Source organism: Urocitellus parryii, unplaced genomic scaffold, assembly GCF_045843805.1.
Source record: "Urocitellus parryii isolate mUroPar1 unplaced genomic scaffold, mUroPar1.hap1 Scaffold_71, whole genome shotgun sequence".
NCBI classification, from domain to species: Eukaryota; Metazoa; Chordata; class Mammalia; order Rodentia; family Sciuridae; genus Urocitellus; species Urocitellus parryii.
The window spans coordinates 1,671,499-1,699,157 of NW_027554142.1; the positions used below are offsets into that span (position 1 = coordinate 1,671,499).

A 27,659-nucleotide genomic window follows, 5' to 3' on the forward strand; every position below is an offset into this window, starting at 1 on the left:
GTAACAGCTAAAGGGACATTTTCCTCTCCTCTGCTTTTCACTGCATACCTGGATTTCCCTACATGTTTCATTGATTCATTCAAAAATTATTGAGCCCATACTGTGACCTATTTCTATGTCCTTGGGATTCTGTTATGAACAAAATAGACAATATCTCTACCCTCACATGTCTTATATTTTCTGCTTTCTCTAGGAATCAAATGCCCAAGAATAAGTCTACAATGCCAATGCCACCTTTAATAAATTAGAAAGTAGATTCAGATGTATATGCACCTTAAAAATATGAGATAGATAGATAATACTATGCCATTCAATTAACCAATAGTTATGAAGCATTACCTAGCATTCAAGATAGTGGTTCTCTTATTCAATAGAGAACACACAGGGTAAAATTAAATAAGTATAATTATTAGAAAAAGCCTTCCCTAGCTGCCCTAGTTAAAAATGTACTTTATTTGGTACATTTCCTCCTCTGTTCCTTCTTTATCTTTCTCCTTAGCACACACCACCATCTGTGTTTTCTATATATTACTTATGTTGATTGTTGGAGTCCCTCTTAGAAGTAAGCCAAACAGAGTAGGGAATACCTTATGAACCTGTTGTGTCTTAGCCCATAGGACTGCATTTATTGTAAGAAGATGCTTAATATGTAATTTCTTCCAAAACATGTAGACATTATGGTGGAATTATCATCTTAATGAATCTAGACTTTGCCCAGTAAACACTGAAGTAGCTGAAGAGATTTTGAGCAAGATCTGCATAGTAGGAAGATACTCCAGAGGCAGGATTCAGGAAAAAAAAGTGTCCCTAGCCTTATGATCATTAAGAGTTAAAAATCATCAAGGCAGTTGGGCAATAGTTTTGAATCTATGCTGATTTTGACCCTGTAGGGGAAAGAAAAAAAAACTGTCTGTATATTATCTCATAAAAATACTGTCCTTTGCATGAAGATAAAGAAGCTTTGTTCGTAACATGAGTCAAAAAAAGAGTTAACCTGATGAACACAGTGATCATGTATTTTCCAAAGTGCCTGATAACCCTGGAGAGCAGCTCAAACACTAGGAGATTCTGGCTCAGTATGCTACAGAATTGGGTTAAGAGAACTATATAAGGCTTGAAAAAAACCAGAATCATAGAAATTAGAAATAAAAGGGACTGTTAGATCATATTGTCCATCCCCTGCCAAGGAAAATTGTTGCTGACAGTATATTATAGCTTTATTCTTTGCAGTAGAATTTTACAGGCTTCCCAGGAGAGGTTTCTGATCTGTCCAGAATAATGAATGGGGTGATTTTTTTTCTTTTGGCATCTTACCACTAGAAAGCACAGATTTTTACTGACAACACTAGTTTGGGGAGCACATTGAAGTCCAGCATCCATTTCTATTAGCTTTGTGTGTTAGTAGATTATATATATATATATATATATATATATATATATATATATATATATATATATATAGCTATGACTGTAGGGAAGAGAAGCTTTGGGGAATTTTATCTTATTTAGTATATTATTTTTAATAAGATGCAATATATTTAACCTGATGAGCTGGATATTTAAAAGGGTGTCAGTAAAGTTAAAGAAACATTAAAATCTAAAAATTTTAAAACTTCTATCACTTGTGGGCCTTTTGGTTGGGATCAAGCATACAAAAACACCTTACACAGTTACTTCAATTATTTTTACTTGATGATCTCTATAAAATACCAAAACAACCATTAGCCAATTTAATTCATTAAGACATCTTGCTAGTTTTCCTTTAATTCATTTGATTGATGTTCATGCTAATCCTGTGTGACATAACACAGAATTTCTTAGTTTTATAGATGGATTAATGGGATCCTTGAAGGTTGGAGAGCATGCTGAGTTATTGGGAGTGTAAGAACTTGAACCCAGGGCTTCTGACTCTTCCTCTAGTTCTTTGTTTAACCCATTAACTCTGGTGAGAAATAATCTATGAGATCAAAATGTGGGAAAATAAATGTGTTATCATTACTATAATCACTTGTAATTTTTTTATTTCAGCAGTTGAACTCCTATCAGAAAATCAATTTTACATCCTTTCTCCTATGTTATTGTTCAACTTTTTAAAAAATGACAAATATCTACATTGCACAACTAAATCTAAAAATAGCAAAATGGTAAGCAAAACTTTGCCTTGTCACTCATAAGCTACTTTTATTTTTGGAGAAATGTTAGTCTCATGTTCTTTAATCTGGTTGTCTTTGGCAGATAAGTTAGTTATAAAATCTTGTATCTGGCTCTCCAAATGATAATTTGGATATTTTAACAATTTGTAGGATGATGACTTTTTCTCATAATTTCTTTTTAATTTTTGAATTATTTATTCATTGTAGTCTGGGAGTCTATGTCTACCATTTTATTTGAGGAAAATGATAATAGTTCAAAGATTTAAAAAAAAATTCAAACATCTAAGAGAAACAGGCAAGTTACAAAATATTTTATAAAATGGGCCAGATGTGTTCAAGGGCAAAGTAGAATTCTCATAAGCCAACTAAAGCAAATAAGGAAAATTACTTATACTAATTATTACAGGCCAGACACTCTTTTGTGCACATGACAGACATAACACATTTAGTTTCTAACACAACCTGAAGGAAGAGGTAGAATCATTATTCGCACTTTAAGTCAAGGAAATTGAGGCATAGAGAAGTTTAACTTGCCTGAGGAACACAGCTAAGTAGAGGTAGAACCAGGAAGTAAACTCATTGTCCACATTCTTAACCACTATATAATTATAACCACAGCTCAGCTCCTCATTCACAGGGACATTGAACCAAGGTGATCACCACTGATGTCTCAGGTTTGACAAGATCTGAAAAACAACAAGATTTTTATGCAAAATTTCTTAAAATTGAAATGTGAACAGCTGATTAAAAATATTTTAAAATACAATGTGATTCCAACAGGAAACATCTGCAGGCTGGATCTGACCATAACCCTGTAATTTATGAGCTCTGCTTTATACCTAAATATCCTGTGATGAAGACTTGCAGATTTCTTGGAAATTTCCTGGACAAGCCAATTTTAGTTTGCCACCTCTCTCATGAATTAGAATCTGACTTCTGACAGTGAGCACAGGCTAGGAAGATGCTGGTTGGTCAAATAGATTTGTAACATGCAGGGAGAGCACATCTCAGGAAACTCCCAGATGGGGAAAGAAGAAAATTTTGCCAACCCTGCTTACTTCTATGTAGAACTACTCAGAGTTCCATTCTCAAGCAAGGCACATTTTGGCGCTATTGTGAAAGGCCTCTTTATTTCAGATAAGCCCAAAACATTAGGAGTTACTCCAGATTTGAAGCAGACACTTGAAATCCAGGCCAATACCAAATGCATGCCTTATTTCACCCTCTCAGCCAGTTAACCAGACCATGATTTGAACAAGATGCCTAAATTCTGGATGGGTAGTGTCTTTGTCTCAGTTCAGTACTAGTTTTTTCCCCCCAAGTAAAAATTTGAGACTTCCAAGTCATTATGTTTTGATTACAAGAATATTGTCCTGATTCCCAAATGGATTTCCTTATATGATATGATACTCCAATCATCCAAAGATTCTCAGATCCTTCAAATCTACATTAAAAAACAAACACCCATAATAATACTAAACATAAATTAATTCATCCCTGACTCAAATCTGGGATTATATTTCATTTACATAAACCAGTCATTTGATCTTCACAAAGGTACTAAGAAAACAGGATTAGCCCAAATGTAAAAAACTACAGAAAAAAAGAACCAAGACCTAAATCTAGGTTTTCTGATATCAGATTCCATTGACTTACCTACTCACTATAGCAAGCTACTTCAAATAAGCAGCATTCCCCTAAATGGAAAGCATAAACATCCATGGACTTGAATCTGGCAGAAACTGATAATGAGTAGTTATTGATTGTAACTGAGTCTGCTAAATATTTTTCTTTGAATGCAAAGAATAGTAAATGCAATTAGAACAATTATATTTTAAGTAATAACACTTGTTATTGTGTCATGGTGAACTAAATAAGTGAGTTTTTAAAGTAATTTTCAGAGTAAAAACCCACTGAAATGTTTTACTAACCTGAGGATATACTGTAATCAAGTAATAATCAGACCTTTATCTCTTCTTTGATGTAGTGAAAATGGCAAATCTAACAGTGGTGTAGGTATATTTTGTGACACTTTTTGAAAGGCACTGTAATTTTTAAATTTAAATTTCCCTTATATAAGATAAAATTTAACTCACAAATTAATGACTTCTGTAGTCTTTCTTTTCTTTGTCCACTGCTTTAGTTTTCATAATAATATACGGAAAATCAAAGAGAGCTTTTCAGTTAACGTTACAGAAAAGAAACCTGAACCAGGTGCAGTGTTTCAAACCTGCAATCATAAATACTTGGGAGGCAGAGGCAGGAGAATCACAAGTTCTGGACCATCCTGAGCAACTTAAAGAGATCCTCACTTGGCTTAAAGTAAAATATAATATGTTTTGAAGGTGTAGTTCAGTGGTAGAGTATTCGCTTAGCATGAGCCCTGAATTCAATGCCCAGTACTGAATATAAATAAATAAATATGTAAATAATTAAATAAATAAAAACTGAGAGAAAAAGAAATTAAGAAAAATACCTCATAACTTGTAGGTATTTAGAGACAGAACTAGAAATAGAATCCATTTTATTTAGTATTTATGGCAGTACTGATTTCTACAGAACATACTGGTTACCAATTTTAATTATCTGATACCAAATGATATAGGGAAAGTTGAATATGAAGAGAAAGTCACACAGAGGGATCAGTGAATATTCTATATTTTTAAAATGCTGTTACTAATATTGTAAAGGTGATGAGAAAGTGCTTTACTTACAAAAATCAGGCAATGTTAATCTCTGTTATTAAGAATCTATACAATTTGATTTGCTAATTTAACAAATTTTGTTTCATTCATGATATTAAAGAACTTAGTTAAACTTATTTAGTTTAAATATCTGACATAAATAAATTCTTTATATACCTATGTCACTTATAACTCAGTACATAATAAAACCTGAGATTTGGTGTCAAAAGACCTCTTTTTGTATTCTACCTCCCCATGTGGATGACCTTGAGCAAATGTCCTTATTGGCAAATGAGGGCTAAGAAAAATGTCTTCATAAGGTTGTTCGTGGAAATTACAGTAGATAATGTATTATATCCAAGACCACTGCATAGTAAGATATACAAACAGAAAATAGGATGGCTTTATGCCAATCTTTTAGAGCAGTTAGGGACAAAAAAGCTATAACTACCTTTCCTGCTGCACATTCACAGTATTTTAAATATGTGAATTTTGGTATGGAAGCTATATTCCTGTTGTAATCAGAAAATAAACAAAGTTTATTGAGAATGGGATTGTCAGCAATGGGACAAATCGACATGGTGCACCACCATTAGAATGCAATGAGAGTATCTGGCATTACTTCTGTATTGTTTCAGCCCAACATGCATAATTTGAATTCAATCATGAGAAAACATCAGGCAAATCCAAACTGATGAACATTCTACAAAATGTCTGGCCTGTAACTTTAAAAAAGTCAAAGTCCTGGAAGTCAAGAAAAGACTAAAGAACTGTTTCAGACTGGAGGAGATTTAAGCAGACATGATAAATGAGCACAATGTGTGGTCATAGATTTGGGTCTTTTGCTGCAAAGAGCACCAAAATAAGCCAAATTTGTATGTTATTTATCAGTGTTCTTGTACCATGTTCAAATTTCCTATAAATTTGAAATTGTTTTAAAAGAAATTATTTTTAAAAATGAAATTATGCTTGTAAAGTACTTGGCATAGTGACTGACTTGCAGTAGGTGTTAAATAAATGACATTTCTCTTTCATTTCCATAGTACAGCAGACAACACTTTTAGTTACACATAACTACTAAATGTAAAGTCTGCTATTTTAATGATTTTTTTAATACAAAATAAAATAGAGAATAGCACAAAGACATCAAGAGCCTTATTAGATCATAAATTCCTAGACTTTAGTTTTATCCTCTGGGACTAAATTGAGGCCTTGCAAAAAGCAGATATCCAATAACTACTTATTAAATAAACAGCGATTTCTTACTTGAAAAAGTTAAAGGTAAAAAAGAAATTATCCTCTGTTGTCATTTGACATGACATTTGATGATTTACAAATAAGCTTCAGATTTCATTGTCAGAGAAAACTGATTCCAAGAACTAAAATATCTATGGTTAAGTATAAAATTTAACTTGAAGCTTTTCTTCAGCAAAATGAAAAACAGCAATTGTAATTACTTTTTTTTGCTGGTCTGGTGGAGAGCTTATTGAATAGTACCCAAATGTGTTCTTCTATAGGCAAATCTATTTTCTATTAACTATCTTCAAATATTTTTGAGCTAATGTCTACATTTAAATGAAAATACATACCTCCCTACCCGAGCCATTTCAGAGAAGATTTGGGTTTTCTTTTTTGTGCAATCTGACATGATTCAGCTGCTCTAAGAGAAACAGAATGAAATCAATCTCATTTCTTATATATTTTATCACCTGATTTCAGAGGTTCTCTGCTTTGATTACTTAAAAGATGGCATAGTTCTGTGATGCCGTCACTGACTGACATACAGATTTAAAGCCTCAGATAAGAATATATGCCTATCAGATAAAAAGACCTGGGCTCTACTAAACGGTTCTAGTAATTTTCCAGCTGTAGGTGAGGCTTGCAGAGCCTGCAAAGAGCAATTTGCATCTAAACCCTGACCTTTAGGAGAACTGCTGTCTCTAATTTCCCTTCTACCTTTACCTGGAAAGCAGGACTCAGAGATTCCTCTCTGAAAACTTCTCTTAGTCTTTCTCACATTTATTTTGTGTGATTGCTGATTCGAGCTCAGTGATTCCGTTCTTGATCAAGCACATGTTCTGGCTGAGAAAAGGAATATGGAATTGCTTTTTTTTTGTTTTCCTAATGCCTAAATCAGTCCCCTGTGATTAATGTGATAAATGTTATTCAAGCCCTTAACAAAAATAGAACATGTCTACCTAAGGATTTAAATCACTCCAAAACCAGAAAGTGACCTTGAGTTTTTATCCTTCTTCTGTAGAAGGCAATGATTCTCATACGTAAAAAGAAAAGTGAAAATCAGTTATTCAAAGAACCTATTTGAAGATCACAGAGGGGCTTGATCCACTTTCCCCCCACTAGAATTCGATCCTGGTGCCAAAGGTTGTAAATATCATGTTTCTCTGCTAATAAAGCAAAATCAAAACATCTAAGAGCAATTGGGAAAGCCATCTAATTCTTATCTTAAGCAGAACTCATAAAGAAAGAGGAAAAAAATGAATTTAATTTGTACATGAGTGGAGACTACAGCCAAGGACAGTTTTCCATCTACAGTGTGTTACAAAACAGTTTTGTGAAAATCCCAATGATCTAATTAAAACTCTTTTATGACCCCATGATAGTTTTTCTAAGGTCAATATGATCATTTTGGAAGCATACAGGAAACCTATACACAGTACAATTTCAAACACTAAACTGAAAGAATAAGGAAAAGATGAAATAGTTAAGGCAAAATTACTTTTTCTCAATGAATTATTTTCCTTCTCTTGCATATAGCAAAAGTGTACTTTTGAACCCAATTGTAAAGGACTCCAAAGGGTATACAGTATATCTCAGCAAGTAGGTGGTTATCGTGTGGGAAGGCGAAAAGCCAGAATGCAAATTTTAAATTAGTATTAGAATAAGCACCTACAATGGCTTTGATTATCCAGTCAGCTATGAATAGAATATTACTTGTTGGCTTTTATCAGTATGTTATTTTGTTGCTGCATTAAATTATTCATATTGTATAGTAATAAACCTACAGCCTTTGATATTCCAGCGCATCTTTTTTGTCTTCTGACGACAGGGACTTGAAGCACAGCCTATTGATAAAAGAGAAAGGAACAAAATGATCAGTTCACACCTCAGCAAACCTCCTAACCAGAGCCTAATAGCAATTTATTATGTATCTTTAAAATGCAATTACAGTGCCTGAAATTTTTCAAAGAAATGCTTCACTAAAGTGAGACAAACCATGACTTGGCTGAGATTGTGTTTAACCTCATGAATAATAGCACATAAACATGCACAGTGCACACTCACGCTAACCACCTAGTTTTCTTGCTCCATAGTGGAAAAGCATGGAATAGAACACACTGAGAAAAGTAATTCAACACCTGTGTCACACTGGTAGCCTTTAATGGCTCTGCTCCCTCTTTTTGCATGAAGCAATCAGTAATAGGGTGGCTCTTCTTAAGGCTGACCACGAATCTAACAGGCAGTCACAAACAGCTAAATGGCACCTGCTTTTGCAAATGGTTCTGGCAAGCACAAAGCACCAGGTGATTTTTGTGTAGTTGTCTTATGGAAGCGATTACTGGTCATGAAATGCCCATTCCTATCATAATTGTGCATTGAAAGAGGTTGGTGTATTCAAATAAAAAGACCTATAGGCAGTTAAAATGGCACTCCGGGCAGTGCTTGGAGATAGAATCGTGATAGCAAAGCATAAAGTGCCCGGCTGAGCAGCAGAGAAGAGGGAAAAGGCAGGTTGAGGCCAATTTATGGAAGGTTTTAGATTCTGTCCTCAAGATTTTGCAGTTTATTATACTGGCAGGAGAAAATATCAAATCTGCAGTGTAAAATATTGCAAGCACCTAGATCCTAATACATAGGAATGTTTTAAATGTCACGATCTCTTGTGTCTGTGGATTGCCTGCCCAACAGCTCACCTTGTGATCTAGCAATTCTCCTCACCTGCAACTCTTTCCTCTTCTGCACCCATTTTCCTCAACTTTCCCTGAAGAGTTCCAAATTAACCCCTCTGCAATGCTTTTCCTTACAATCACATTCAAAAGTCCTTAAGATACTTAATAACCATTTTAAATTGATTTTCAAAGGATGATTTTTCACCTTTAAATAGTTCTGAAATCCAGATGCACCTTAGGATGGATCATTTCTTAAAATGGCTGCCCATCAGGCAGCAGTTGTAAGGTGATGGTGTCTTCTGGGCAGGTGATATGTAGTCACAACTGTCACTGATCTCATTTCTTTCAGTTGAGTCACGTGCCTAGTTAATGCTAACCAAGTTAAGGTTAATTGCCATTTTAAATGCTTTCAAAGGACTACACTGTGCTTCACTACTGAATCAGGAGTGATTGTGTATGCAGAAGGCATAGAAACAGAGCAGAGGGTCATGAATTTTCTATTAGTGGAACAAACAAGTATTTCAAAGTAACAAGTACTTTATGGGACCCAAGAAAGAGAAGTACCCACAAGGAGATGAAGCTGAGTTGTTTATTATTGAGATGTTTGCAAAAGGATTGCTATCATGTGCCAAGCCATGCAACTGATGTCCAGAGCACAGCCAAATCCCTGAGAATAGATGAAAGAAATTGCAAAGCAAGAAGAAGCTCATAGGACGTTCTCCTGCTTGTGCAGGACTCACAAGAAGGTAGGCTGCTACTTTTAAGTTGGATTTTTTTTTCCTTTCCCTCGTAGTGGCACAATCATATGTTCTTAATACTAAAAAAAATCATACAATTAATTATAAATTTGATGAGGTGAGAGTTTCTTGCTGCCTGGGTAGCATTTTACCTTTAATTTTTTCTTTGTTTTCATATTCTTCCTAATGAATTTGTCACAACCACAACCAAATTAGAGGTGATCTGAAGCCAGCGTTTCTTGGTATTAGTAGTTAGCACTCTGCCATTTGCTTGGTGCCTTCACAGAGTGTAAAGTTTTCACAAGTTAGAATAGTAATAGAAACCGTTGATTTCTGGCTGTGCATTTTGAACAGAGAGGTTGAAAGACACTTGATAAGATACCCTGAACTCAGATCATTTGTATTTACCAGTGTGCTCCCAGAGAAAAAACAACTTTGAGATAAACCTAAGGTCACATATAAGCTCAACTACTAATTAAGTGTATAAATGTCATAACTTGGCCAAGTCACTTAACCTTTTTAAACCAGGCTTTCCAACTACAAAATGAATATAATGATTCAATTTGCAATCATGTTTCAATGATAAAAAGTGTTTAGTCACAATATATGCTCAACAAATGTGAATTTCTTTCCTCCTCCATCTCTCATTTAACCTAGAATCTCAGGTAGCTGCTTATTCCCTGGAAAACATGTGATCTGCAACAAAATTTTCAAATCTGGCCTCTGATAAGAATTCTCCACAAAGTTTTCATTTATCTGTTTGTTTAATAGAGATACAAGTTTCCGACTTTGGAAGCTACAATTTATAGTGTAGAGTGGTAGCCAGGAATCTGTATTTTTAAATAGCTCCCTGATCAGGTGATTAGGATATGCTCTTGGACTTGGGCATTGCTGTGCTAGTTAATTCTAGTGATTACTATCATTCACTCTAATTTAAAGGTTATGTTGATGTGTGTAATCTATTTGAGGGAATAGAAGAGTTAAGAAGACAATGCAAAAAAAAATCATTAAAAACTGTCACTTGTATGATACTTTCTAGACAAGTTTCTTGAGGCTAGAGAAATCATGATTTTAGTATCTTGTTTTCCCTTCAGAGTCTTATGGTACTTAGCAATCATTTTTTGAAGTTGCATGCTAAAATGCATTCTCTTGATTCACACTAAAATTAATGGTTACAGCTTAGTCTTTAAATATTTAAGATAAAATCTGCTCAGACAAATTCTGATCCTATCCTTCATATAAATTCTAGCTACTATATAGACTGTTATTATCTCTCCCAAACACCGTGGGAGTGCTATAATCATTAATGTGGACACAGACAGTTTATATTACTCAAATGGACACAGGGACGAGGGTTAATAAAGAAAATGGTGCAGTAATCATTTAAAACAGTTTTTTGACTTTGAATTTCCAGAATATCATCATCATTAAATGCATCTTGATGCTAAAACATCCTCATACAGACATAACAGCTTAAAGTATTAATAGACAATAGTTTTAAAGTCCCCTAACTCAATTAACCATAAGCATTCAGAAATACATAACCAAAAAAAGGGAGGGGGGCATCAAGTGCTTGATTGGTGCCAAACAACACCCAACAAGATTTATGCATGCAAATGTAGAAGGTAGGAGCTATTTATATCTCACCAAAACAAAATGGAACCAACAAAGATGAAATCAAAATACAAAATTTACAAAACTTAGGCTTAAAATGCTAACTGCTTGCAGGAGATGTGGACAGTAAGTAGCATTGATGGGGGACAATCTACTAGATCTGCCTCTAGCCCAGGGAATTATCCATCATTGATGGGACTATCTCCCCACCAAAGGAAATGTTGCATGCCGCACAGAATGTCAGGCTTTAAATATAAAAAGTGGAAGACTGTGTCAGACATACAGGCAAGGCCCTGATGCTCCCCAAATCCTCCCATACCTACTCATAGTATAAAAGGAGCTCTCCTGATATTAGGCTCTTCGTGGCACCTTCAATTTCATTGAATTTGTTTAATTTTTCAAATAGTTTCCTACTTGGTTTTCAAATATTGTCTCACCTTTTCAAACCATCTTTAATGTTGTTACCAATATGCCCTTTGAAAAAATTGCACTATGTTGAATAGAAGTGGTAGAAGAGGGCATTCTTGTCTTGTTCCAGTTTTTAGACTGAGTACTTTCAATTTTTCTCCATTTAGAATGATACTGGCCTTGGGTTTAGCATTTATAACTATTACAATGTTAAGGTTTCTGCATACTATCCCTAGTTTATCTAGCGTGAAAATTAAGAAAATTAAAGGGTGTTTTATTTTGTCAAATGTTTTTTCTGCTTCTACTGAGATAATCATATGATTCTTTAAGTCTGTTGATGTGATGAATTATATTTATTGATTCCTAAGTGTTGAATCAATCTTGCATTCCCGGGATGAACCCCAATAGATCATGGTGTACTGTCTTTTTATTATGTTTTTGTATGTGGTTTGCTAAAACTTTATTAGGAACTTTTGAATCTGTGTTCATGAGGGGTATTGATCTCAAGTTTGTCTATTTTTTTTTCCTTGATGATTATTTGTCTGATTTTAGTGTAAGGGTGATATAAGCTTCATAGAATGAGTTTGGAAGGGATTCCTCCTTTTCTATTTTATGGGATAATTTGAGAAGTATCCGTGTTCTTTGAAGGTCTGGTACAACTTGGCTGAGAATCCATCTGGTCCTGGGCTTTTCATTATTGGTAAGCTCTTCGTGGCACCTTCAATTTCATTGAATTTGTTTAATTTTTCTATGTCCTCCTGATTCAATTTGGATATGTCATCTGTCTCTAGCAATTTGTCAATGTCTTCAAAACTTTTTGTTTTATTGGAGTATAATGTTTCAAAACATTTTCTGACTATCATCTTTATTCCAGTAGTGTCTATTGTGATATTTCCTATTTCCTTACAAATTTTAGTAACTTGTATTTTCTCTCTCTTTTTCTTCCTTAGCTTGGCCAAATGTTTATCAATTTATTTAATTTTTTTTCAGAGAATTAACTTTTGGTTTTGTCAACTTGATTTGGATTTCTTTTTGTTTCAACTTCATTGATTTCAGCTCTGATTTTAAATATTTCCTTTTTCTACTGCTTTTGGTGATGGTTTGTTCTTTTTTCTAGGGCTTTGAGACATATGGTTATTTATGTGATGACTTTCTATTCCTTTTAATGAATGAGCTCAATGAAATGAACTTTCCCCTTAGAATTGCCTTCATAGTGTCTCAGAGATTTGGATACAATATATCACTCATTTAACTCTAAGCATCTGTTCTCCATTGTCAACTTTATTTTCAAAATTATATATTTTGACTTCACTTGCCTGAAACTTTAGTCTTCCAAGTGACCTAACCTATCGGTGGCGCTTCCCATTGATTTTTTAATTTGGTTTATTGATTCTTTCATTTCAAGGATTTCTGCTTGATTTTTTTTCAAAACCTCTTTTTATTGTCATGAAATTCACTTCCTGTATTTTCTGATTTCACTCCTATATCATTCTTTACTTTACAGATCAGTTTAGCTATGTACATTCTAAACTTCTTCTCTGACATTTGTTTCATTGTGGTGTCAAGGAATTCTGTTATTTAATTATGTTGGTTTACTTGGGGATAATTGTTTCCTTGCTTTTTCATGTTGTGTGTCTATTCATCTAACAGTAAGGATTTGAGGCAGTAGAGTTTCTATTTTCTAAACTTATAGTATCCCTGAAGATTTCTAGTACCTCACCATTTATGGGGGAGACAAATAAAAACAGCAACCAATGCAAATAATATACAGCATTAAACCAAATATTTCCTGCTATGCCATCTACAACATTGTCACAATAACAGAAATGATATGATCAGTTATTGCATACAATAAAAACAAGAAGTTTGCAAAAGGGGTTTATAATTTTGAATGGTGTACAGGAGAGAACAGAAGTGATTTAGTATGTGATGATTATGAGGAAGGAGGAGAGAAGATAGAAATAAAAAAAAATAAAGTAAGAGTGAAAGAGAGAACAATAAAGATTGGCTGCTTGCAGAAGACAAGACAGGAAGAAAATCAAGGGAAAACAGATAAGTTAGAGAAAAAACATAAAGTTTAATTTTAGAAATTAAAAATAAAAGGACAAAGCAAAACTGAAATATACCAATCAAATATCCTAGTCCTCAAAAAACTGATCCATGAAAAAAAACAGTTTTTAAAATGCTATAAATGAGGGGAAAAACATGAATACGTATAAATCTCTTTGAACTATTAAGATCACAATGGAGCAGAGAAAAAAGATCTTGATGGAAAGTTAAAGAATTGTTTCCCTTGGAGTTCAAAAGATTCTCAGTTTCCCTTCTAAGCAGTGTTAGGTGAGGTTGTTTAGGGTATGATGCTTTCTCCACCCTCATGATGGGGTTGCTGGTATAAGAGAAGTAATCATGTAGGTGAAATTCCTGGGGGTAGGGTTTAGGCTTAGGTAGGCTCCAGATTCTTTGCTGAATGCCAGTTGGCCTGGAGATTTTAAATCATCACATCGCCAGAGCCCAGCAATTGTCACTTCATACTGAAAGACTGCACCCAGGGATCTCCCCTGGGTTCCACTTCGGTGGTGGAAGACACAATATTTGGTCCACTACATCACCTGTGGACCGAATGTTTCCTGGTCTCGGGTTTTGTCTCCAAACTCAGTCTGTCATGTCCACAAATTTTTGAATTTCTGGCCAGGCTCATCTCTCCCATCCAGTCCTACAAGCAGCAGGATTGGAGGGGAGGGAAGAGCCAGGTGAGTTTCCACAACCAGTTGGCCCCTGTGTAAACTGTAAACCTCTCTCCATGTTTAATTGTCCCCTGGTCACTTAGGCACACTGTATGTTGCAGTGTGGGTTTGCCAGAAATAAGCTCCCTCAGCTGCCAGCCCCTGAGACATGGCTGCAAAATGGTTCCTTTCTTTGTCCTCTGCACACTGTTGGCAAAGATGCAGTTTCTTTTTGTTCAAGGATATTGTACAGTGCACCTTTCAATTTAGTTGGGCAGTGTCCTTGATCTCTGAACTCTCTGTACCCAGACACGCCTCAGTCCTCCTAAAAATGTGAGTTCCTTTAATTCCCTTATCCCTAGACCATGCTTGCAGAGGGTTCACACTAGTTAAAGCAGCTGCGGTGCTGGGGATTTCTTCCTTATTTTATTATATCCAACCTCGTCATTCTTCAATTTGCTTTGAGTGTCTAGTATTAAATTCCAGCAGTCTCCCCCCCTTTTTTGTAGTCTTTCACCCACTTTGCTGATAAACTGCTTAGTTTCTTGGTTTCATGCCACAGAACAGAGAGGAAAGTGACCTTCTCTATTCTGCCATCTTAAAACACCTGTCTTTCTTTCTTTCTTTCTTTCTTTCTTTCTTTCTTTCTTTCTTTCTTTCTTTCTTTCTTTCTTTCTTTCTTTCCTTTCTTTCCTTTCTTTCTTTCTTTCTTTCTTTCTTTCTTTCTTTCTTTCCTTTTCTTTCTTCTTTCTTTCTCTCTCTCTCTCTCTCTCTCTCTCTCTCTCTTTCTTTCTTTCTTTCTTTCTTTCTTTCTTTCTTCCTTTCTTTCAAGGAAGGAATATACGCACCAAACCAAGGGAGAAGAAAGGAACCTCATATAAACTTAACCATATGAAGCTTTAGAGAGAGTCTCTACAAAGGGCTGCTAGACAAACAAATTATGCCTTCCAAATCTTTGGGATTTCCATTTCCAATTGTGTTCTATTAAGCAGCCCAAACCAGGGAAGAAATGGATGCATTACAGTAAAATCATATTTTAAAGATAATGGAAAGTTGTAGAAGGAACAAGGACTAGAGGGAATAAAATTTGAAGAGAAAAGATTCATTACTAGGTGAGCTGAGAAATGATAGTTTGTTTCTTTTTTAAAAATTTGTTTTAATTAGTTACACATGACATTACAATGACCTTGACATATCATACATTTGAATCAGATGGAATATAATATCTCATTTTTCTGAGATTTCAGGTTACAGAATCATGTTGGTCATGCATTCACATATATACACACAGTAATAATAATAATGTCTTTCTTAAGTGCATTATAGACTCAAGGTGTGTGTCAAGGATAGAGGCTGGCTTAGGCAAACAGATCAAGGAAAAGTCCCATGGATTGGTACAATGCAAAGGAATTCAAAGCACCTGCAAATAGTCAGATTTCCCAATGAAACATTTACTATGACCTGGGGTAGAAGAAATCTGCAGTTTTGAAGTGATTAGAAAACAAGATCCCTCTAGAGGTGGCCTGACACGAACATACCACACATACTCCATTTCAAGACTAAAATAATTTGGTGCTGTGTGTAACAGACTAAAGATAACTTCAAACATCTGAAGGCATATCTTAATCTCCTGTAGTCTTTCAGGAACCAGTGATGAGGGATCTGCCAGACTAGGAAGCCACAACTGGGGAATGAAAACAAAGCAGATATAGACTAAGCTTAACAAAATCATCAACTCAGCCCCAACCAGATCCTCTTCTTGGGATTGCAGTTTCTAAGTTCTATTTGCCTAAAAAAGAAAAGCATAAGTCTTGTGTGCAGGTAAGTCCAGCATTGTCTGGATCAATCATAAAGATGAAAAATAAATAGATAAATGCAGACCCACAGATTATCTAGATACTTGAGTTAGCAGGCAACATACAATGTGAAATGAAACTGTTCAAAAAATGGACAAGCTGGATGAAATGATCAGAATGTCAAAAGATAATTGGAAAAGATATTTATCCTTGATGAGAAACCTATTACGTACAATGAGATCTCTGATACTTAATAACTAAATGGTGAGATACTGAAGAGATTACAAATGGGAAGGGAACCAAAGTCTACTGAACACCCAAAATGTGCTAGATATCTGATAAGTACTACATATATTTTATCTCTTAATTCTTTGATGAAGTAGCAATGGTTATTCTTACTTTATAGACCAGAATTTCATATGCAGTGTTATGTATAACAAAGTAAGGCAACAAACAAATCCTGTTTGCTCATTTCTGTGCACACACAGCCTCCTACCAAGGACCAAAGTTGTAAATGAATATATACCACTGAAGACTCATTACATCCTGAGTTTGCAATATCCATATCCCTAAGAGCTTCTGGGTTCACATAACTGAACAGAATATTTCTTACCCAGAGACTTTGGCATGCCCTCTAAGGGAACAAGAGTGTTAATCAGGAGTGAGACATAACTAATTTTATTTCATGTTTTTTTTTTATTTTTTATGCCTTCAAAATGAGTTGTATCATGAAGTATAAAATTAGACTCATGATTAGAAACACTTCAGGAGCTGAAAACTTGTAAATCTTATTTTTGAAGACTTCCCGTGCAGTACCAGCTCTGTTATTGATGATGGGTTTTGTACACATGCTTGATCTTTGAGTTACTAAAAAATACCACTAGAAACTGCATTCCTAGGAACAATGGAATCCCTGGTGAAGTGTTTCCTCCCAGAAGAATAGTCAAATGTCAAACAGACAAAAGTAGGAAAAATTATGTCTCCAGACAGCTGCATTGGCAGTGAGACTTCAGAATGCACTATTTCACACTGTACACAAAGTCTGCTATCCATCAAATATTCTACAAAAATACCACCTTGGTAAAGGAAAAAGATCTTTGTTATTCACTGATCTTTCCGATCTAACAAACTAATAATTTAAAAAACTGCCCATTTTGAACACCTGGAACAGGCATTTTACATACGTATCTCCTACTTAATGCTGTCACTAGTTCTATTTTAGAGTTGACAAACAAGTTTATAAACAAAATAAAAAATTTCCTCCAACACTCATCCATTAAGCAGAAAAATCTGGGTTTAAGTCCAATTCTATCAGAGGCCCAAATTCTTTTTTCCTAACAATGGTTGGCTGTCTTGACCATTATAGCTCATTGTGATAATGCCTTGTTTGTCTACCTCTTTCTGTAAGTGCTGGAATGCTTTACAAAAGCATGCAACTGATTTCTCTCTATGCCCAAGAGTTTAGTATATTACTACTAAAAGGCAGCTAGATGCATACATTGCATTGAAATGAACCTGTGTCTTAAGACTCTCAATGCAAAAGCAAATAGATTTACCTCCTAACCTTGTCTTTGATTCTGTGGGTTTGTGTCTGCATATATAATTCTTTTTCAATCTAGAAATTATTTCTTTGGAATATCTTCTCCACATCCCCTATTACATCTATGGTTCCATACTCCTATATGTAAAATGACATACATCCCAAACAATCTACTTGTCTACAGAAGAGATACATTTGTTTCATGCAAAATGCACAGAATATTGAGAAGGAAATATAAACTGTCACCTTTTCTGTAACCCCAAAAGGATCACTGCTAACAATTACTGCATGTGCTTTATAGTTATATCTAGCTATCTACATCTTTGTTTTCTTCATATAGTGGAATTTGTTTTCTTTTGTTTCAGACATATTCAATCACTTTGTATGCATTATTTTATGGGTTGCTGAATTTTACCCTGGTACTGGTCTTCATCCTGGTCAAAGGGATGGAGAAAGGACTGATGAAAGCAAAAACAGGTAGTTTATTCGAAGATAAAAAACAGGTGATATTTCTCAAACAGTTTTAGACACCAAGGTGTCAATTCTATTGTGTCAAGCCTCTTCTCAAAGGATCCAGGGGAAAAAATACTCCACAAAAATCTTATTTCTAAAAGATAAAAAAAAAAAGTCTAAAGGTACCTGAAACCTGGAAGAATCAGCAGTAAATTGTCAACAGGAAGTAGAATATGCCAAGGCAAGCATGTGAACCACTTGCTTTGGCAGCTTTCACTGTTAGAGGGATGTGAACTGCCCCGAAGACCGAGCTGGTTTAGTGGGGAAAGCAAAGTAGCCCTAGGAGCTATTGGTGAGGCTCAGAACCTCTGGTTTCAGTGGGATGGCCTCTATTCTTCAGTCTGTACAACACTGCTGTTCTTGGAATTGATCGACCTTTCTAGAAGTAAAGTGGGATTAAGACACTGCAGACATGCAGGGCAACAATATGCCCTTTACTTGGCCTATCTCCACATTTCCAGACCAGTTCATTCTGGTCAGAGGGACCATTGCTAGAGTTTAAGGAGGTAGAAGAAGCTCGTGTAAAACTCCAGTCCTGAAGAGTTGCCCTGGGCATGGTTAATTTTATATGGGACACTATATTTATTCTTCTTTAATGAACATTTATTTCTACCTTTTGTCATTTAAAAATATAGCAATGAGATTTTTACATGTCTCCTGGAACACATACATCAGGGTTTCTCTAGGAGAGTATTTTTCGAACTCTGATCTGTAACCCAGTAGTAGGTTGTGAAATCGGTTCACTGAGCTAAAACCAATATTCTTAAAAACTACTTTGAATACAATAGAAAATATTGGAGTTTATAATACATAGTAAGAACAAATATTATGTTCTAAAGCTTTCTGTGCTTATATATGTGTACTACACAATGTTATCACTAATAGCTATCAATGGAATACAGGGATACAGGTACATTCTTAATGTGGGTTTGCTGAGAATACACAGTTTCTAAGAAAATACAAAATTGCTTTCCAAATTTGTTTTCAGAAAACTAAAATTTCTACAAGCAGTTTTTAAGTTTACATTTAGCTGCAATCTTTATGGAAGGTCTTCAAATTTTTCCCAACATAGTGATATGCCAATTTGCATCCACTGTGATTTTGATATACATAACTTGATTACCAATCCTGTTCATCTAATATTTAAGATCATTAGGGTTTCCTCTTTTGAGAAGTGCCTCTCTCTGTCTTTTCCCTCTTTATTTTTGTTATTTTTTTATACTTTTTCTTGTAAATTTCATGTATGTATTTTATGGAGAGAGAGAGAGAGAGAGAGAGAGAGAGAGAGAGAGAGAGAGAGAGAGAGAGAATTTTAATATTTATTTTTTAGTTTTTGGCGGACACAACATCTTTGTTTGTATGTGGTGCTGAGGATCGAACCCGGGCCTCACGCATGCCAGGTGAGCGCGCTACTGCTTGAGCCACATCCCCAGCCCCTTTTATGGGTTTTTTTGTTTCCAAACTAAAATGTATTTTCTCAAATTATGGATAAATTTTCACTTCATCTCTGTCACCTTTTGATAAACAGAGTTATTAATTTTCAGGTACTTAAACTGATCTGTTTTCCTTTGTTGGTTTGTGAATTTTGTATACATTGAAAAATTCTTGCCCTACCTTAAGTCATAAAGCTATTGTTGTTTGTTTTCTTCCTTTTTCTTAAATTTTACCATTCAGATTTAAGTCTTCATTTAATCTGAAATTGATTTTGGTGTTTGGTATGAGGTAGAAATCCAATTTTAATTTTTATAATGGTGGACTTTTGTTCAAGAATCATTTGTGGAATAATTCATTCTATCCCCACTGATCAGCAGCCTAATTCCACATGTGTCAAAATGTTTTTGGACTTTTTTTTTTTTAAAGAGAGAGAGAGAGAGGAGAGAGAGAGAGAGAGAGAATTTTTAATATTTATTTTTTAGTTCTCGGCGGACACAACATATTTGTTGGTATGTGGTGCTGAGGATCGAACCCTGGCCGCACGCATGCCAGGCGATTGCGCTACCGCTTGAGCCACATCCCCAGCCCCATGTTTTTGGACTTTTGATTATAGTTCATTCGTTTTGTGTTAATTACTACAACTTCCCCAGCTTTTGTCTTAACAATGTCTCAGCAATATTTAGATCTTTTCTCTTCCATATAAATTTTAGGGGGTTATTTCTTTTACTTTTTTAAATGGACATGTAAAAATTATATATTTTATGGGGCACCATATGATGTTTTGATACACATAACATTGTACGATGTTTAATCCAGAGTAAACAAATGATTTCCACATTTATCATTCATTTGTCATTAATCATTTCTTTTTGGTAAAATAATTGAAAATCCTTTCTTCTATCTCATTTGAAATGTATAGTAAGTACATAATAGCTATCTATAGTAATACTGCTGTGCAATGGAACACTGGAACTTATTTCTTTTAACTATAACTTAGTACCCATTGATCACCTTTTCCCCAACCAATTCTCACCCCTACACCTATATAAAAATTTTTTGGCCAGAGAATGGGTTGGTTAGGTACCAGAACTCAGGGCACTTGCCCACTGAGCCACATCTCTAGTCCTATTTTTTTTATAGGTTGTTCAAAACATTACATAGCTCTTGACATATCATATTTCATACTTTAGATTCAAGTGGGTTATGAACTCGGTATCACTGAGTTGCTTAGCACCTCACTTTTGCTGAGGCTGGCTTTGAACTTGCAATCCTCCTGCCTCACCTTCCAGAGCTGCTGGGATTATAGGCATGTGCCACCACATCCAGCAATTTTAAAAGCAGTTTATAGATTTCAAAAAAAGTCTTTTGGAACATTTAATCAAATTTATCTGTAAATACTTTATGTTATTGCTATTTTAAATATTATTTTATAAATTGTACAATCTGTTCATTGTGTATACATAGAATTATACTTACTTTTAATAGTTGTATTTATTTTCATGCTTAGTCATTTTGATTTACTGTCTCATCCGTATTTATACTTTGCCCAGAAGCATCTGAGGGTTAATGGTTACTTTACCTGTTGACAATTTTCTTTCTCTCTGTCTAATCCTTATACTTATTTTTGTTACACCACTTATTGATCTGGGTAGGATATTCAGAGCAAGTCACTTTGTCTTAGTCCTGACTTTAATTGGAATGCAATTAAACATTTTGCAATTAAATACAATGTTTGCTATAGGGTTTTTGTAGATATCTTCATCAGCTTAAGTGAGTATTTTTCCACTTAAATTTTTTATTTTTTTTTTTTATTTTTTTTTTTTACTTTGTATTGTTTCATTTGCTTTTTATTATTGATTATAGGAGTTCTTTATACATCCACTTAAATTTTTTAAAGCAAATTTAATCATGAACAGGTATGGATACTATTGAATAATTTTATGCATTTATTGACATAAGCATATGTTTTTCTATAATGTATTTATATTGAATATAATTAACATATTTCCTGTATGTTGATATGTTAATATCTTCCTGGCAGAACACCACCCTGGGCATGATATATATTTAAATTATTGTAATAGTTTTGCCTGTTGTTGGAAATGTTTACATTTTCATTCAAGAGTGAGATTAGGCTGTAAATTTAAATGAAGCACTTATAAAGGGTGATAACCTGAATTGAGTTCTGAAGTCTTTTTATATCAATGAGTAGTTAGGAGGGGAAGTTTTTTCAGGATGAAGCAAATGTTAACTATGATTAGAAAACAAGTACCTATTTTTGAAGTGATATTTTTAAGTATCTTTATACTGAATATTCATTAACTTCAGAAATTTACAAGCACTTATATAATAATATAGTTGTTAAAAGTTAAGAATTAGGCAAACTGATTTTGAATCCTGGGACTCTTGTTTACTAATTCTATGTAATTCAAATTTTTAATTCCTTCTTTTAGCCTCAGTAACTTTATCTGAAATATGGGCCTAATAATTGGCCCTACTTTATTGGAATCATATAATAAATTTGAAGATGGCTGGGGATGTGGCTCAAGCGGTAGCGCGCTCGCCTGGCATGCGTGCGGCCCGGGTTCGATCCTCAGCAGCACCACATTACCAACAAAGATGTTGTGTCCGCCGAGAACTAAAAAATAAATATTAAAAATTCTCTCTCTCTATCTCTCTCTCTCCTCTCTCACTCTCTCTTTAAAAAAAATTAAATAAATAAATTTGAAGAGCTAAAACAGTATTTGGTATAAAGTTAATATTCAACAAATGTCATTTCTATTATTTTAATTTTATTGAGGTAATAATATTAATAAGTGATTCAATATATATTTCTATTTTTAATTTTAAATTTGTTAAATTAAAATTTTTACTACTTTTATTCCAAATTTAGAGTATTACTACTCTATTCCAAATTTCTATTCATAGAAATTTTCATCTCCTTTATTGCAGTATAGAAAACAATTGAGATTTTATATGTTAATTCGTCCATCATACCTCTAAGTTATATCAGTTGCTGGAATTGAGAGAGGGTTGATGGCTGTCTACCAGTAGAAACTGTGAGGATGGTGTGATTGGACTGTAAAGGTTTTCTAAAGTATCACCAACTTTAAACAATAATATACATGACACCATCGTATATATATCTAGCATATTTTCTCCAAGAAGGAAAGATTTTGTGATGAACCTCAGCAATTCCTACAATTATTGTAATAATCAGCAATATTATAATGTCTTCACCCTTCATAAAATTCCTACAAATAGTACACCTTAGTTATATAGTTTAAAGATTAAAGAATAATTTGATAGCTAGACAGCATGGATTCAAATCTCAGTCTACCACCAAGATAAGTGCTGGAATCTGTGCCTTGGTTTCCTTATCTGGACATAACATAATAATTATTTGGAGATGGGGGAAATTGAGTTAATGTACTAAGAACCTCATTAATCCATAGACAGACTTTTTTCTATTATCTACCATTATCTTTACTATACAAGTGAAAGGAGGCTAACTTTTGTTTAACTTTTGGGTATTATATAACAATGTCCTAAAATGTCCTATTTAATTGATAATTTTTCTTTAGCCAACTCAAATCTTTGTAATGTTATTTTAATCCCATCTTTTTGTTTAGGCTTACTATGTATTATGCCTAAATATCAAATCATAAGGCCATCACTTAGGGATCTTATCTCGAAGCTAAACAATTAAACTTCTTTACTTTTCCTTATAGTAATCAACATTTTTCAGAGAAATGATTTTTAATGTAATGATTATATTAAGATATTTTTTCATGGAATTCATAAATTATATCTTTAATATTTCAACCTGATAAATACTTTCCAACTTTGAAATTCATATTAGCAGTATCTAAATGAGTTATACAGCATCTTGCCAGGAGCAATTTATCTGTATCCATGTTAAAATACTATGGACAACACCATCATTATTCCAAGTCAAATTTTTATCCTTAAACCCAAATACATATTTTTTTCAAATATATTCACTGCACCAGTCCCCAGTAAATATATTTTTAGAGGAAATGAAAGTCAGTTCAATAATACCCATGGGCACCTAATACCCTTGCATAATCATTCTGACTTGGTTGAGAAGCGTTGTTGTATGGACATTACCTACCTCATGGGAATGCTGTGAGGTTTAGAGAAATATCTGAAAAATGATTTGAGCTTCTTCAGGAAAGATGTTATTAATATGAGATGGTATTTTTATTTGAATGAGTAAGAGATTGAAAGAGGATTATTTCCCAAAGTGGAATGGAGGCCTGGTGCTGAAGGAATCAAATGCTCCACCTTAAATAAGATGGATTACAGTGATATCAAAGGGACACTCTGCTGGTTCAGATCTGAGTGGCAAGAGTAAGGAAGCAGTTCTAATCCTCAATCCAGCCAGCTTTGTTTTTTTCTGAATAGATTCATTCTCAAGGAAAATAAATAGGTAGCAATGGAGAATGTTTGGGGTCAAGACATGAATAGCTGCAGAGTTAACATAGTTTACTCTCCCCAATGTCACTCAAGATAGGATACACTGTACTGTGAAACAGTCCTGGAAGTGGGAAGGAGGAGTGCAGAAAAATTACAATTGAGCTGGATACGTTTAAAGCAAATGTCAACATAGGAACTACGAGTCTGCACTACCATGTTTCTGGAAGTAGACACATAGACATTTAATGTGGACCCAGGGATCCAACAGAAAATAGTTGATTTTACAGCAAATCTAGTCCTCTTCTCATACCATCACCACCAAATTAAACAAATCAGCTGCAGATTTGAATCTCATTAATCATTTTGGGTTGATTTGGTTATTAGAGTTCTCCAACAAAAATGAAAAAATAGATTTATATCCCATTATATACACATATATGTATATACATACACACACGCATACATATATACATACATATCCATACACACATGCACATATGGTAGGAGAGATTGAGACTTTTCATGGAAATTCATTCATGTAGTCATAGAAGCTGATCAAGATCCACAGAATGAGGCTGGGGTTGTACCTCCATGGGAGAGCACTTGCCTCACACATGGAAAGCACTGGGTTTGATCCTCAGCACCACATAGAAATAAATGAATAAAATAATGATATGTGTCCATCTACAACTAAAGACAATTGAAAAAAAAAAAAGACCCACAAGATGCCATCTACAAGCTGGAGAATAAGAATAAACCAGCGGTATAATTCAGTTTGTTGTAAGGAGAAATCTAAAGGTCCAGGAACCTAGAACTCTGATGATTCAGGGCAGCAGAAATGTGTGTCCCTGTTCAAGAAGAGAGATAAACAATTTGCTGTTCCTCAGCATTCTCCTTCCTTTCAGACCCTCAGTGGATGGGATGAAGCCCTTCCACTTTTGTGAGGGCAAACCTTTCAAATGCTCATTTCTTCCAGAAACAATATTTAACAGCACTCTAGATGTATCACTTAACTCAGTCAAGTTATCACCTAAAACTAATCATCACAGTTGTTTTCTCCCATTATCACTTTGATAGCTATTTTGCTGTATTATTATATTTAATCGTGGTTTTTCTGCATAATGTGTTCTAATTTTTAACATATTTGTTGCAAAAACAACACATAATATAGCCATGTGGATAATGTTTATTCAAAGCCCAATCTATAATGGAAAATAAAGGAAAATGTATCCAGTTTGCAATAGATACAACTATGATATGACTCTTAGAAAGCTATTCAAAATTAATCTTGCAGTTAATACAGTTGTACTCTCAAAGCTTTTGAGCAGTCGAAGATGAAAACTGTGAAAACTTCAGAGAAATCTCACCTTCCCAAGACTGAGTGAGGGGAATGGTAAAGGTGAGACATAAGGTAGAAAGCTTGGGCTCTGGTGCAGCAGGTTCTGAGCTTGGCTATATGATATTGGGCAATTCATTCAAACTCTCTGAACCTCTGTTTCTTCATCTGCTTATTTGGAATAATTTAGTGTCAGTCTTATATTTTCTTGTGAAGTCTAAAGAGTTAATACATGTAAATATTTAGCATAGGATCTATTATATTTTTAGTCGTCAAGATTAACTTTTCATTCAACTGTCACTAGATGATCTTTAATGCTAATGAAAATTGAGAGAAACCAGGCCCACAAACTTATAATTTTAGGTCTAATAAGTACAGTGAGGACCTAAGGAGGGAAAAACAATACAAACACAAGTGTAATATCTGGAAGACACATTGTGAGAAAAACAGGTAATGTTCTTTCCAGCATCTAGAGGCTGAGTGAAACAGGTCTCAAAGCCCAGTGTCTTTAATCCTTCTCACTACACCACAGTGTCTGAAGGATAGTCACAGGACATGCCATGTAACACCTTATAAGGAAATGGTATAGGTGTTAGAAGAGCTGAAGGAACCAGCAGGGACAATAAGGCAAGCCAGAGATAAGCAATGGCAGAAAGATGCCTCCATACCTAAGACACAGGGACAATGGGAGGATGGGGTATCACCTAAGCCCAGCAGTTGGGACCAATACAGGGAGGTGATGTAATCACTGCTTTAGACAAACCCCACGAAGAGCAGGAAGGGGCCTCCTCCTATCTCCTGCTAATGCTTCTCATCTATTGAAACTATAACCATAAGCCAGCTGATGAGGAGCCTAGAAAATTCAGTCTTTAGGAGGCCATCCACTGAATCATGGAGTATGAGGTCATGCTGATTATCATAAGAAAACTGTGAAATAGTTTACCATCTTAAAGGGTCTACTATGTGTTTTAAAAACTAGTGCAAATCTAAAAAAGTGCAGATTTATAGAAAGTGAAATTCTATCCAGTGATTTCTCAGACTGAATTTTAGTATGGCTTATTTTTTTTCTAGGGGGAAAGGAATAATACTACATATAGCTAACATCATTATTTGATTTGATAAATGTGATTCTTATGTGCAGTATCACAATTGAATAAAAGATTTTCAATAAGTCTTATTTAGAGTCTGAATTCCCAGATTCCTACTTCCAACTCTTGAAAATTCTCTTGACCCCAAACTTTAATTTTTAGGGATGAAAACAAAAAGAATAAGTGAAGCATCTCTAAAATGTTCTTAACATCTCACCTGCAATTGCCAGAGTAAATCAACAATAAGACCACAAACAAAAAGTAGAACTAGAGAAGAAGGAGAGTGTTTAAATACCCTTTGTGAAACATCAAGAGCAGCCAACTCTAGTGATTGTTCAGGCTTTTAAAACTTTAATAGGGTGTCAACAGATGCACTAGCTGATTGCCAGGAGTTCAGACTGGCTCCTCCAGGTCTAGGATCTTCACAGGAGCTGGGTGTCCAGCTAAGTCCTCCCAATCCATTGTCACTGTGAACTTGGCCCCCTTTCTTGATAAATGCTTTTACTTGTACTTTAATTTGCTCTATAATCACTATTTCAGCAGATCCATGTCAATGTACTCTTGTAATTTTTAGTTAATGTCTTTTTCTGTATATACACATACACAACATACACACACACCATCTATATATATTTAGATGTGTGTGTAATATATTACACATACATATATATGCATATGTATAGTTTATATGCAGAGAAAGAATTTGTTATTTGTTATATAGAGAATGAAAATAATGCAAATATATGTTTGCTTGTAAGTTTCATTTAAAATAATACTCACATAGTAATGTTTCCATGAAACTTCTGAACTAAAAATTAAAATAAAATTCACTGGTATTAAATAGATGAAGAAACCTATGGCTGGTTAAAAACTCTTGCTCCAGATAATTTCATCTAAAAATACAAACAGTAGAAAAACACACACATATGTCAATATGTATATATATTCTTGAGTACCACCTTAAGGGAGAAGTGTTTTAGATATTATGGAATAAGTGGATTAAATTAACCTGATCTTGTTTCTCCAACAACTTAAATTTATAGTTATGCTTTTAAAAAGTACTGATGTCTGGCTATAAACTCAGAGTTTCTGATTTAATTATCCTGGTGTGAGTTCTGGACATCAATACTTTAAAACTGTCCTCAGTTAATTCTAATATGCAGACAATGACAATAACCAAGATTGGTTAAAAGTCAGTCCTTCTCAGATTTCAGTGTGAATATGAAGAACTAGGGAACCTATTTGGGATTGAGCCAGAGATTTTCTGTGTTTAACAAGATACCAG

The 27,659-nt window shown here is 34.4% G+C and overlaps 1 long non-coding RNA gene across 1 annotated transcript; it reads right to left on the reverse strand.

The window, feature by feature from the left end:
- Positions 1-2,693: 2,693 nt before the first annotated feature.
- Positions 2,694-6,913, reverse strand: LOC144252956 (uncharacterized). Its single transcript, XR_013343088.1, has 3 exons — positions 6,800-6,913; positions 6,427-6,497; positions 2,694-2,839 (listed from the first exon to the last, which is right to left on the reverse strand). It is a non-coding gene; the product is annotated as an uncharacterized LOC144252956 (long non-coding RNA).
- Between the last annotated feature and the right edge of the window lie 20,746 nt (positions 6,914-27,659).